We start from the raw sequence: 12,436 nt of genomic DNA, 5'->3' as shown, positions 1-12,436 counted from the left end.
TTGAGAACCACTGATATGAAGCATAAAAGCATATGATATATAAGGGAGATAAAATTAGATTATTATTAGGCACACTTGGTAGTGAATTCTTACACTGATATAAATTAGAATATTTAATACATATAAGCAACAAAATTGAAATATTAACATAAAATTATTATCTACATGCAAAAATTTAGAGAATATTATCACTCTCCATGTTTCCTAAGGAAGTTACTGGCCATGCAGTGTCAGGCAAGTCGCTGGCTACAAAGCCATAAATGTAAAGGAAAGAATGACAGTTCCTCCTGTGGAACATGACAATGTCACTCTACATGTAATATAGAGGCAAAATTCAGTATGATTCTTATAAAATGCTTTAGAGTCTCATTGTAAAAATAATCTCCACTTAAGTTTTGGAAATGCTATCTTCCTGTGGAAAAAATGCAGGATTTCATGGAGAAATAGATGCATCCAGGAACTCTGAATCAGAAGAGTGTCTCATTCCAGATAACAAGAAAGGTCTCTAGAGTCCTGTTAAAAAGACACAGAAGACAACTTTCATCTGCTCTCACTGGCCAAAGAGAGGACAATTCGAACTTCACCAAAGATAGCAACTTCACTTGATTGAAAGCAATGAAGTATGCTTAAACCATGCACTGGTAATGGTATTTTGAAAACAATCTAACTTTTCATAGTCCTAGGATGAAAGAGAATTAGTATTGTCATGAACACTAGAGATATGAAGAGGAAAAATCAAGAATTAGCCTCTCTTCCCTACAATGATTCTATACCGATTAACCAAATAGTAGAAGATAAAAATATGTGTGTTTACAAACACATTTCAACTATCAGGAGGGAGTTCAAAAAGTTCATTAAAATCTTTCCATTATCTTATAATTCCATTTCCCACAAATTTTTGATGCCCATGCGAATATGGTATTGTTAGATTCTATTGAATTCGTTTTGACACATGCCAATCCTATGTACAACAAAACAAAACATTACAGGTCTACGCCACTTCACAATTAGGGTTGAATTCCATGTTGTAGCCACCGTGTCAATTAATCTCACCAAGAGTCTTCCTCACTGTTTCTGACCCTCCACCAAGCACAATATCAGTTTATGTAACATGTGTCTATATGTATCTACCTAAGAGGCACACTCCACAATGTGTATTATAAGTACACGTTATTCATCTTTTCCAGTGGAAAACAGTTCCACCAGGACATTGACGCTGTGGTTGGGTGCGGTGAAGTTGATTTCAGCTCACAATGCTTCTTCAGACAACAGAAGTAAAAAAATACCTGTTTCAGTGCCATCCTCACAATTGTTTTTATTTTTGAGGCTGTGGTAGTTACATTATCTGGTGTCAATTTGGAACTTGATAGGACAAAGAATTAAGGGGTGGAGTCTAGGCTGTCAGTCTGATCATAGCCAATGTGGCCTCTGTGTGGGCGAGGCCTTCTCTTGAGAATTCTGGGAATTCCTACATTTCCACATTGGAGACAGGAGGCAGACTCTCTCCGCTGACTTCCTGTGAGATATCCCTGAGGACAAGACACATGACACTATGCTAATAGACCCTCTGCACTGGGAACTGGAGAAGTTGCATGGAGACCCTTGCCAGCACTGAGATGCTTACAATGCCACTGGATCCAATGACTTTCTACCCACTGGCTTGTGACCTTCCTGCATTCGGCATCATGGCATGTGTTTCATGAGTCTGTAGAGGACTTTAGAGATTGGTATCAGATATATGGGCTAATCTCAGACTTTGATGTTGGACTGGAAGGGCTGGGATGCTTTCTTAATGTACAAAAGCCCTTTATATAAAACTCTCTCTTGTGAACATTTGAGTGTCTATGGACTTGTTTCTCTAGTCTCCCCAGACTAACACAGAGGCCATCCATGAATGTCAATCCTTCTTGTTAAAGGCCTTCCTTGTTTTTGCTGCCCCCTGCGTAACACGCACAGTTTCCTTCTCCAGAGACTGGTCTCTCCTGACATGTGCAAAGTAAGAGAGACATGTCTTAACTATCCTTGCCTCTAAGGAGCATTTTGGGTGTACTTTTTCCAAGAAAGATTTGTTAGTTCTTTTGGCCACCTGTGGCACGTTCAATATTCTTAGCCAGCACCATGATTCCTACATACCCATTCTTCTTCAGTCTTCCTTATTCAATATACAACTTTCACCTGCAAAGGACATGATTAAAAATACCATGATTTGGGTCACCTAAATATTAAAACTCACATCCTACCTTTTCAATACTTTACAGATTTGAATTGCATTTGGTAAATTTGCATTGCCTTGGGTAAGTCAGCTGTGCAGACCTCTTTAAAGTGTTGAAAAGCAAGGATGTTTCTTTGAAGACTAAAGTAGGGACATTTGTAGTATGTAGAAATATAACTTAAATTTGTATGCTTTTCATTTTCCTAGACCTTAAAATTTTCAGTATTTACTGAGGTTTTGTTATGATAAATTCCTTTGTTTTAGTCATGCCATATCATGATAACCATGTGATCTGAAAATGGGATTAGTTTTATGTCTTCCTTTCCAAGTATATGTGTTTTATTTCAGGTATTTTCTCCTTATTTCACGAGCTAGAACTTTCCAGAACTATCTTGGATAATAATGGTGAATTCCATATCATTCTTGTCTACATTTTTCATATATATATATTTTTTATATATACATACACACACATATACATACACACTGCCATTGAGATGATTTAAATTCCTACCAACATATGTGCATATTAAGCTCTGTTGGCACAGTGGGTTATGTGTTCAGCTTCTAACTGCAAGGCCAGCAGTTCAAACCCTTCAACCCTCTAGGGAGTGTTTCTGCGTCTGTAAAGAATTACACACCTCAGCTCCAGGGATAGTTTTAAGCTCTCCTGTCAGGTTGTTATGAGTTGGAATTGACTTGATGGCAATGAATCTGCTTTCTGTTTGGGGTTTATATGTGTATATACATATATGTATGTATATATAAGCTTTATAAATAATGAAGAGAAACTATGAGAAACTAAGAAATATAAAGCTACCTCAAGTGAAAAATTATAAATTCTCAAAAGTAAGATATAATAGATCTTCAAGAGCTGACTATGGAATGAATAGCACTTGAGGTGCATTTAATCGGAATTATACAGAACACAGCATAGAGAGATAGCAGAAAACATGGAACAGAATTTTAAAACTTAGATTTTAAGAAGTACAATACCTGTAGAATTAAAGAGAGAAGAGAGAATGTGAAGCGGAATCAATATTTGTATTTCCAGAATTGATTAAATACAGCAATTCAAGCTGCCCAATAATCTGAATCGAGAAAAATAAATCAAACCTACATATCCCTTCTAATTATAGTGAAGCTGAAGATCAGGACAGATAAAAATCTCAAGAGCAGTCAGAATATGTTAGACTTCTTTCAGAAGAGGACTAGAAAAAAAGTCACCTGCCTTTTTTTTAAATAGCAGCAATATCTATGAAAAAGTATTTTGTTAATAACTTTGGACATTCATAACTTAATTACGGTTGTTTTAATTTTAGGGCATCCACTAAAACAACTTTAAAGGCACAGCATTCTAAGCTAGTTGAAGGGGAAATGAAATGAGAAGAAATATTTAGCCAATAACTAATAGAATGAGCAGAGTAAAACCAAATTAAACATAGAGATATGAAAGATTTGAATGTGCATGATAAATGAATAAGCATGTCCCAATGAAATCCTACAACTAAAGCCACGTGTCGTTTTCATTCCTGGAACTCTGACCTTAATAGGCCACACAGTGCGTGCTGAAGCCATCCCCAACCAATGTCCAAAGAAGGAACCCAGAGATTATATAATAATAATATAAAGACAAAAATGCAAATAATAATTAAGAAAGAAAAGACCACCATCAATATTTAAAAAGCCAGGGAAGACATTTTTGTCTTGAACCAAATAAGAAAGACTTGTGCCGAGAACAAATTCAGGTTGGGTCAACAGGGAGGTCAAATTCAATCCAGCATCATCAAGATTACAAGCATCTCTATCTGTTTATAAAGCTGTTCAAGACCCTTGCCTGTGGCTAGAGAAGATCTGCCAGTGGGTTAATCTGACGAGATACTCTGCAGATGGGTTTTGCGGTCCCACTGTCCTCCATAGCCTTCTACAAATTGGGTATTCATAACTTAAGCTCTGACATTTTTCCCTTTGGCATATTTGGGTTTTGCTATTACCATCCTTGGATCCAACAAGCTGGCGTGCGTCTTCCATGTGCAGTTAGTTGACTCCCTATTTAGATGGCTGCCTTTTTAAATGCAAGCCTTTTTGACCCCAGACACTAATCCAAGTGATAGTTGGGTACCATCTGCTTTCTTCACCACACTTTGCCGCAGCACCATTATCTTCAGTGATTGTTTCATAAAGTATTGAGCATGGTCATGTTAGCAGAACCAGCTGGTGTTAGAGTGGGGCTCAGAGACTGCTTATCGTCCATAATAGAATCAAGCTATTATCATCAACAACAAAAAGTTAACCAGGAAGCAACCTTATATTTGAACAATACAAGAATATACTATTAAACTAAATATAAAAATAACTCACATAGATTAATAAGAAAAAATAATTATATAGAATTTAGAGCAAACATTTGAAGGGTCACATAATTAATGAGTGAACCATCTATCTTCAGGATTGAGAAAATAAAATTAAAATTAGTGAAATACAAAGTCATCTAAAGAAAAGCGGATCAACAGAGCAAAAATTCTCTGCCTCTTTTTTATGAATTACAATTCTGGTGAAATATTTTGGCTAAGACAAATTAGAAAATGAGAAGGTATGAATAACTTGGATCCAGAATGATAAAGGGTAAATTAAGATATGGTAAAAAAATTCCAAAAATATGATAAAGAAAAATGTAAGTTCCTTGAAGAACTCATCAAGGCCTGAATAGACCTATTAATCCATTGTAGTCCAGTGGATTCAAACCCATTAACACATAACAGAACTCTGTAATAGGATTCCCCTGGGAGCAGACCTCCAGGCATTTTCACCAGCAGACCAGCTGTAGACTTCAAAGGAGAACCTTTTGGTTAGCCATTGAGCCTAAGGCGTATCTTTGGAAAACACCTTCATGAAGAAACACGGAAATCTCTCCCCTGTTCAATTTAAATTTTGTGCACCCATTCGTCAGATAAATTTGGCATAAATGTCTGCTCAAAAATACAAGTAAAAAAACACAAGTCAAGCTATGGCACTACCTGAAAATGATAGTTCTACCTTCCTTGTTTTTTCTGATGGAAATTTGTTTATGATGTTTTCAGAGTCTCTCTCCATGCCTCACCTCCCCTGGCCCCCAACCCAAGCTTTCTTCTCTCTCTACACTCTGCAGAGTAGGATCTTACCATTTGCCTTGATCCATGGAGGCTCTCGAGCATGGTAATATTACTTATTATTTGCTGAATGATCTCAGCAGGTGATGAAACCTAGGTGGTTGATAAAAACTTTAATGTTTAATGGAAACTTCTCAGGGGCGCCCCCTTTTGAGTGATGCCCAGAACAAGTGTTCTATGTGTCACACCTTAGATACCTCTTCAATTGGAGCTCTCCAACCATTGTGTCATTGGAATTTCTATTTTAGGAAGTCGTGAAATGCTTTGCTGGCTCACTATGGCATTCCGAATCAAAATTAAATGAAAGAGCTAGCGGGTATTGCGGATTGTAGAACAAAATAAAAGAAAAATTTTTCACAATTTCAATCTTACCTCAGTTAATCATAATGTTGCTTATTGGTTCAGTTCTGAGACTTGGTTCCCCCCAAATAGTGAACTGTAACCCATGGTAAGGGTTTTGTTTCAAGATCTCTTAGCTTTCAGAGAGAAAAACAAGTTGTTGTCACCTACATATAATCAACTTGTTACTAGTCTTTCTCTAATCCTGATGTCTAATTCTTCTTTATAGAGCCTAGCTTTTCAGATTATTTACTTCGAATACAGATTGAATGAGTATAGTGAAAAGATAAAACTATGACATACAATGTTCTTGATTTTAAATTGCTCAGTATCCCTTTGTTCTGTTTGAATAATTGTCTCTTGGACCAAGTACAGGTTCCATCGCAGACAAATACGTGTTCTGCGGCTCCATTCTTTGAAATGTTACTTATAATTCATTATGATCCATGCATTGACTAACAAAACACAAGAGAAATCATACTTTTCTTTGAGCTAACATCTATCTGACCTTAATAATGCTATCATTTGGTCCATGTAATTTTTTAAATCCAGTGTGAATTTCAAGCAGCTCCCAATGTGCTTTCTTTTGGCTATCTTCAGCATATTTTATTAAGCATGATATTAATGATATTCTTAGATAATTCCTACATTCTGCTGTTTCGTCTTTCTTGGTAATGGGAACAGGTATGTATCACTTCCAATTGACTGACCAGGTAGTTGTTTCAAGCCTGTTGTCCTGGGTGATTAGATACTTCAGGGTTCCATCCACGTGTTGAAACAACTTATATGACATTTGATCAATTCCTGTAGCATTTGCTTGTTTGTTTTTGTCAGTGCCTTTTTGGCCTCCTTTTTCCAATCCCATTAGTTCTTGATCACAAGCTTACATCCTGAAACGGTTGAACAATGACCAATTTCATTGTATTTCATTGTGATTGTATATATTCCTTCCCTTGATGCTTTTGGTGTATAGTTCAATATCTTGCCCATCCAAAATCCACTTTCATTGAGTCAATTCGGACTCATTGCACTCCTATATGTTTCAGAGACTGTAAATCTTTATGGGAGCAAAGAGCCCATCTTTCCCATCAAAGCAGTTAGTACGTTTCAACTGCTGACATTACTGATAGAAACTCAATGCCTAATCCATGGTGCCACCAACATTCCTTACCTTGTACATGTGTTCATTCAATATTGAAGCTTTCAGAAAAAAGGCATGAGAGGCTGCCATCCCTGACCTCCTCTGACTTCCCTGTTGTCATGAAACAGTATCAGACACCTCTTTATTTTCTTTATTCTTACACCAACCATAATTCCCAAGCACTCTAGTTATCTGCTGAGTCTGCCATTCCATTGCAGTGGCCACGGGGAGCCCACCGACAACACTCACAATACGCAGGTCGGTGAGGGTGGTAGGATCTTTAGGGGAGTTAACTAGTTACCACAGGTCAGGATTAGAAAACAGAAAGGACATAGGCATCGGTCCACAGCAACCCATCTCCTCAGCCTGTAGCTAAGTGTTTCTTCTGTCCTTAGCCACTCATCCATGTGGTCCCTTGACCTCTGGCTCCATGGGCCAAGAAGCCAGTCCACGGCTTTGCCTTACAGTCTTAGTGGTGCCTCTCTCTTCTGCTTTATCATCTCTTTGCCGTGGCTTCTCATTTAGGCCTTTTCTTCAGATGGCCCTGGGTTTCTCTCTAAACCTGCTGAGACATCTCACCCTTACAGGTGGCCTATTTGAATAGTCTTACCCAATCATTTGATGTCAGCTGTGGCAATATAGATAGAAGAGCCACATTAAAATTTTTATTCCTCCACACAACTTGAGACTAAATTTTTTCTTTAGTTCTTTCAACTGGAGAAATACCAAGCATGCTCTTCCCTTTGGGGTTTCTAACTCCACACTTCTGGACATTTCTCTATAGCTGTGGTTCTCAACCTTCTTCATGCCGTGACCCTTTTATACAGTTCCTCATGTGGTGGTGACCCCAATCATAAAATTGTTTTTGTTGCTACTTCATCACTGTAATTTTGCTACTGTTATGAACCAGCGACCCTGTGAAAGAGTAGTTCAACCCCCAAAGGGGTTGTGACCCACAGGTGGAGAACCACTGCTCTATAGTACTTTGTCATCTTTCTGAAGCTTCCCTTCAGAGTTGTTAGGAATATTGTACGTTTCACAGAATGTCTCAAGATATTGTCAGCACAATGGGATTGTCCCACAGTGTCCCCATGGGAGGCTCTCTGGTCTGCTCTCTCTGTTACCATGCACTTCCTGCAGACTTCAATTCCATTTTCAAGTAGCCTCTACAAGACAATGTTGTTTTTCTCTCTCACCCTGGTTCTTTCCTCTCCAGTTTTCTTTCTTTTTCTTTTAAATTAAATCATTTTACTGGGAGCTTATTCAACCCTTGTCACAATCCACACATACAAACACTTTTGTATATTTGTGGCCATCATCATTCTCAAAACATTTGCTCTACACTTAAGCCCCTGGCATCAGCTCCTCATTTTCCCCTCCCTCCCTGATCCCTCCTCCCTCATGAACACTTGATAATTTATAAATTATTATTTTCCATATCTTACCCTAGCCGATGACTCCCTTCACCCACTTTTCACTTGTCCGTCCCCCAGGGAGGAGGTCACATGTAGATTCTTGTAATTGGTTCCCCCTTTCCAACCCACCCTCCCTCTATGCTCCCAGTATTGTCACTCACATTACTGGTCCTGAAGGGAACATCCACCCTGGATTCCCTGTGTTTCCAGTTTCTATCTATACCAGTGACCTTCCTCTGGTCTAGCCAGACTTGCAAGGTAGAATTGGGATCATGATAGTGGGAGTGGGGTGGGGCGGAGGAAGCATTTAGGAACTAGAGGAAAGTTGTATTTTTCATCGTTGCTACACTCACCCTGACTGGCTCATGTCCTTCCCGAGACCCCTCTGCCAGGGGATCTCTAGTGGCCTACAAATGGGCTTTGGGTCTCTACTCCGCACTCCCCCCCTCATTCACTATGGTAAAATATTTTGTTCTGATGATGCCTGATCCATTTGACACCTCATGATCACACAGGCTGTTGTGCTTCTTCCATGTGGGCTTTGTTGCTTCTGAGCTAGATGGCTGCTTGTTTACCTTCAAACCTTTAAGACCCCAGATGCTATATCTTTTGATAGGTGGGCACCATCAGCTTTCTTCACTACATTTGCTTATTCACCCGCTTTGTCTTCAGTGGTTTTGTCGGGAAGGTGAGCATCATAGAATGCCAATTTAATAGAAGAAATTATTCTTGCATCAAGGGAGTACTTGAGTGGAGGCCCAATGTCCTTCTGCTACCTTAATACTAAACCTATAAATATATGGACATAAATCTATTTCCCCATCGTCATATATAAATATATGTGCATATGTACATGTCTTTATCTAGACCTCTATGAATGCCCTTTGCCTCCCAGCTCTTCCTTCTATTTCCCTATCCTTCCTCCAGTCCCACTGTCATGCTCAGTCCCCACAAGGGTTTCAGCAACTCCTCTTGGTTAAGTTACCCTTGATCATACCCTACCAGGCCTCTCATACCCTCTGCACCAGCATTTTGGATCACTTGTTCTTTTGTCCCTGGGTTTGTTAGCACCACTAAGGGGGGTGGGGGAGAGGAGTGGTGTTAAGGAAGTGGTGCTAATTAAGTCTTTTTGCAATATAATACAATCCTGAGTATAGGTTATTTTACAATACAACCCTGAGTATAAGTTATTTTACATAGTGTTTTATAGATTTCCACACCCCCCCCCATGTTGTATAATCGCAGGTGATGAGCCATGTCTTCTTTTTTTTTGATTCGTTAACATAATAAACTATAATTATAGCACATAAATGTTGAGGAAACTATTTATTTCACACAAGTCTATTATCCAGCTAGCTGAAGGTCACTTTTAAGAACTTCCTGGATTCCAAGAACCCAAGATTACTGTTTGGAATGCAAAAATTAGCATATCCTTATCACCTGCCTCATCACTCCACTCTCTCTTACATAAAGGATTCCATAAGACTCTATCATTAAAATAGGGAAACAAAATAGGGCAAATTCCAAGACCTGGGATGGGAGCTGATCTCGGTAGAAAGGAAAGTGGCCTATGTGCTGTAGGAAGATTTGAAGCATTCAGAGAACAACAACAACAGAAAAAGAGTTGTCAGGAAAGAAACATAACAGTTTGCCAAACGCTGACCTGATTGAACAGAGAAATAAGCATCCATGGGGCAGGCCTCAAGGGCACTCAGCTCTGTTAGGGGATGGGCACTTCAAGGACTGCCCCATGGGCACACAAGCAATCGCCTTCCAGCGGAGGTGCAGACTTTCTTCCATCAGTTACGGGAGGACATAAAAATGAATTTTAGTAGCCATCACAGTTGCTTGTTTCTGGAAAGCTTTGCTTTGGGAAAGGAAGAGGGGCATCCTGGCAAGTTGGAAGCTAGCCACCAAATAACATGTTTTGAAGCTTCCATTAGTTTATGCCTTCATGAAAACATTTTTGAAGCTAACTCTAAAAGGGATATTGACTAAATGCAATTCTTTACATAACCAGAGCACTCAGTGATTGTTTGAAATTTTTAAAACATGTTTTGAGGAACATCGATTAAAGGGCTCTTGGTAACATGGGGTGGTGCTTATCAACTCTCTTCTGGACTTGCACTGAAATGTTCCGCAGGGTCTCTCTTGTGGTCTGAGAAGCCCGTGGACTTGGGATGATCTAGCTCGATAGACAATGTTGCGATGACCTTTGCAGTTACTGTTGTTTCTTCAAGGACTTGACTCCTTATGCTCCCCTGAGTCTTTGCTTCCTTCCTTCCTTTTTTCCTTCCTTCCTTCCCTTTCTTTTGTTTTTCCAGTAGGTTCTCAAAACTCTTGGTTGCTTTTAATCCCAGTTATGTTCAAATACTTCATCATTAAAGTTATTAAGAATTGTTTGTGAAATATAAATTCACAGAGTGAAAATTTGGCAATAAAAACACCCTTTCTGCCAAATGTTTTTCCGTTGTAACTTATGATACAATTGGGGGTGAGGAAATCAATTTATTGGTCAGTACTCGTTTTTATTTAAATATATTATATTATATTAAAATATTATACAAATGAAATGGTTGAAAATATAAATGAAAATAAAAGTAACCAGCAAATATGGTAAGTGTAAATGTTTGGGGGAAAATGTGCTATTTGTATAAAAGTAGAAAACACAAAAATTCCTGCTGCTACCATAGACTACATAGTGGGCTGCTTTCCTCGGAGTCATTTGAAGCCCCCAGATATCCTGGGATGCTCTGGAGCGACACTTTCTGCTCCCTTAAGGATTGATAGTGCTAAAACCCCCACAAATCCATTCTGCTTCACCCTATTGAGCTGCTGTAAGTTGGAAGCAACTCAGTGGCAATGCATACAAGAAGCAAATGATCGAATGAGTTTTAGGAAATTGGATATTTTATGTATAATCTTCTTTTGTTCTTTTGGGCTTTTTTGTCTGTTTGTTTTTGCTTTTGATAAGTCAATGGTATATCCTTTACAACTTCTTGACTTCTATGGAGGTGTTTGAAGGATATGCATAAGTTATCTCTATGAAATGCGCCTTCCTCTTTGATTGAATCTCATCAGAGAGGTCCTTATTAGACTGTCTTTCCCTCAAGTGGGCGTGCTTGTAAAGCATGACTAGCACTGACCAGCACTCAAGAGTAGAGAATCAGGACAAACAACACTCACGTCAAGGAGAGGATTAGAGCAGAGTCCTTCCCCACCATCAATAGTCTCAGGAGTCTGAGCTGTTTTCAGAATTAAAGAATAGAAGTAGACAGGAATCTCTCTCTTTTTGGAAGCACTGTAGGTGGAAATGTGGGTCTGCACACGATTTCCTTATGGAATATGGCTTGTTCTGACATGCCAGCATGTATGGATTAAACTTGGGAGAGGAGCAGAGACTGCTGTCCTAAGGACTGAAGTCAACATTTTAGGATGGTGGAACTGGGGTCTTAGAGGATATTTTTAGCTTACCCTAGCTCTGAGGCTTAGTCATGAGGAAAAGTGAGGGTGGGGAGGACATGGTTTAAAAGTAGGGACAGAACATTCTTCAGACAAGCTAAATATATTCTATTTATTAAATAAAATAATATTGATGATGATTGTATTGATTATAATGTTTCCCTAAAACCAGAAGGAGGCACAGCCTCTTTTGGGGTTCCCTGGTAATGACTTTCCATGTTCCTTTATCTTCTCCTCTTTCTTGATTTCAGTTGCCTCTTTTAATCTTAAAAATACATAGTCAAAACAAGCAAGACAATATCTATTGATTGATGCTCTCAATCTCCTTTGGTGTCAGTATTTTGAAAGTTAGCAGCTTGAGAATTTTAAAGCATGCCAAGTGGGTACAGCCCCTTTGCTCCAAACATTACAGTGCACTGTGATGAGGGCATTGAAGTAGCAGAGGAGTGGCACAACTTTCCACATGCCCTTCAGTTTCAATAGACATAAACCAGAAAACATAAAGGCAGTGCTTTTCCGTTCTTCAGAACACATGAGGAAACAAGTTTTCATTTTTTTAATTTTATCTGCAAGATATCAGCCATTATAAGTTTAAGAGATAGAGCATCCTAATTTGTCTATGCAGATACATAGCTTCATTATGAACAGCTACCATTTGGTCCTATTTCCTTCTCTCATCTTATGACTTCTCACTGTGAAGTTACCGGGGAAAGATATG

Source organism: Tenrec ecaudatus, chromosome 15, assembly GCF_050624435.1.
Source record: "Tenrec ecaudatus isolate mTenEca1 chromosome 15, mTenEca1.hap1, whole genome shotgun sequence".
NCBI classification, from domain to species: domain Eukaryota; kingdom Metazoa; phylum Chordata; class Mammalia; order Afrosoricida; family Tenrecidae; genus Tenrec; species Tenrec ecaudatus.
Note: the sequence above shows the minus strand (reverse complement) of the source record.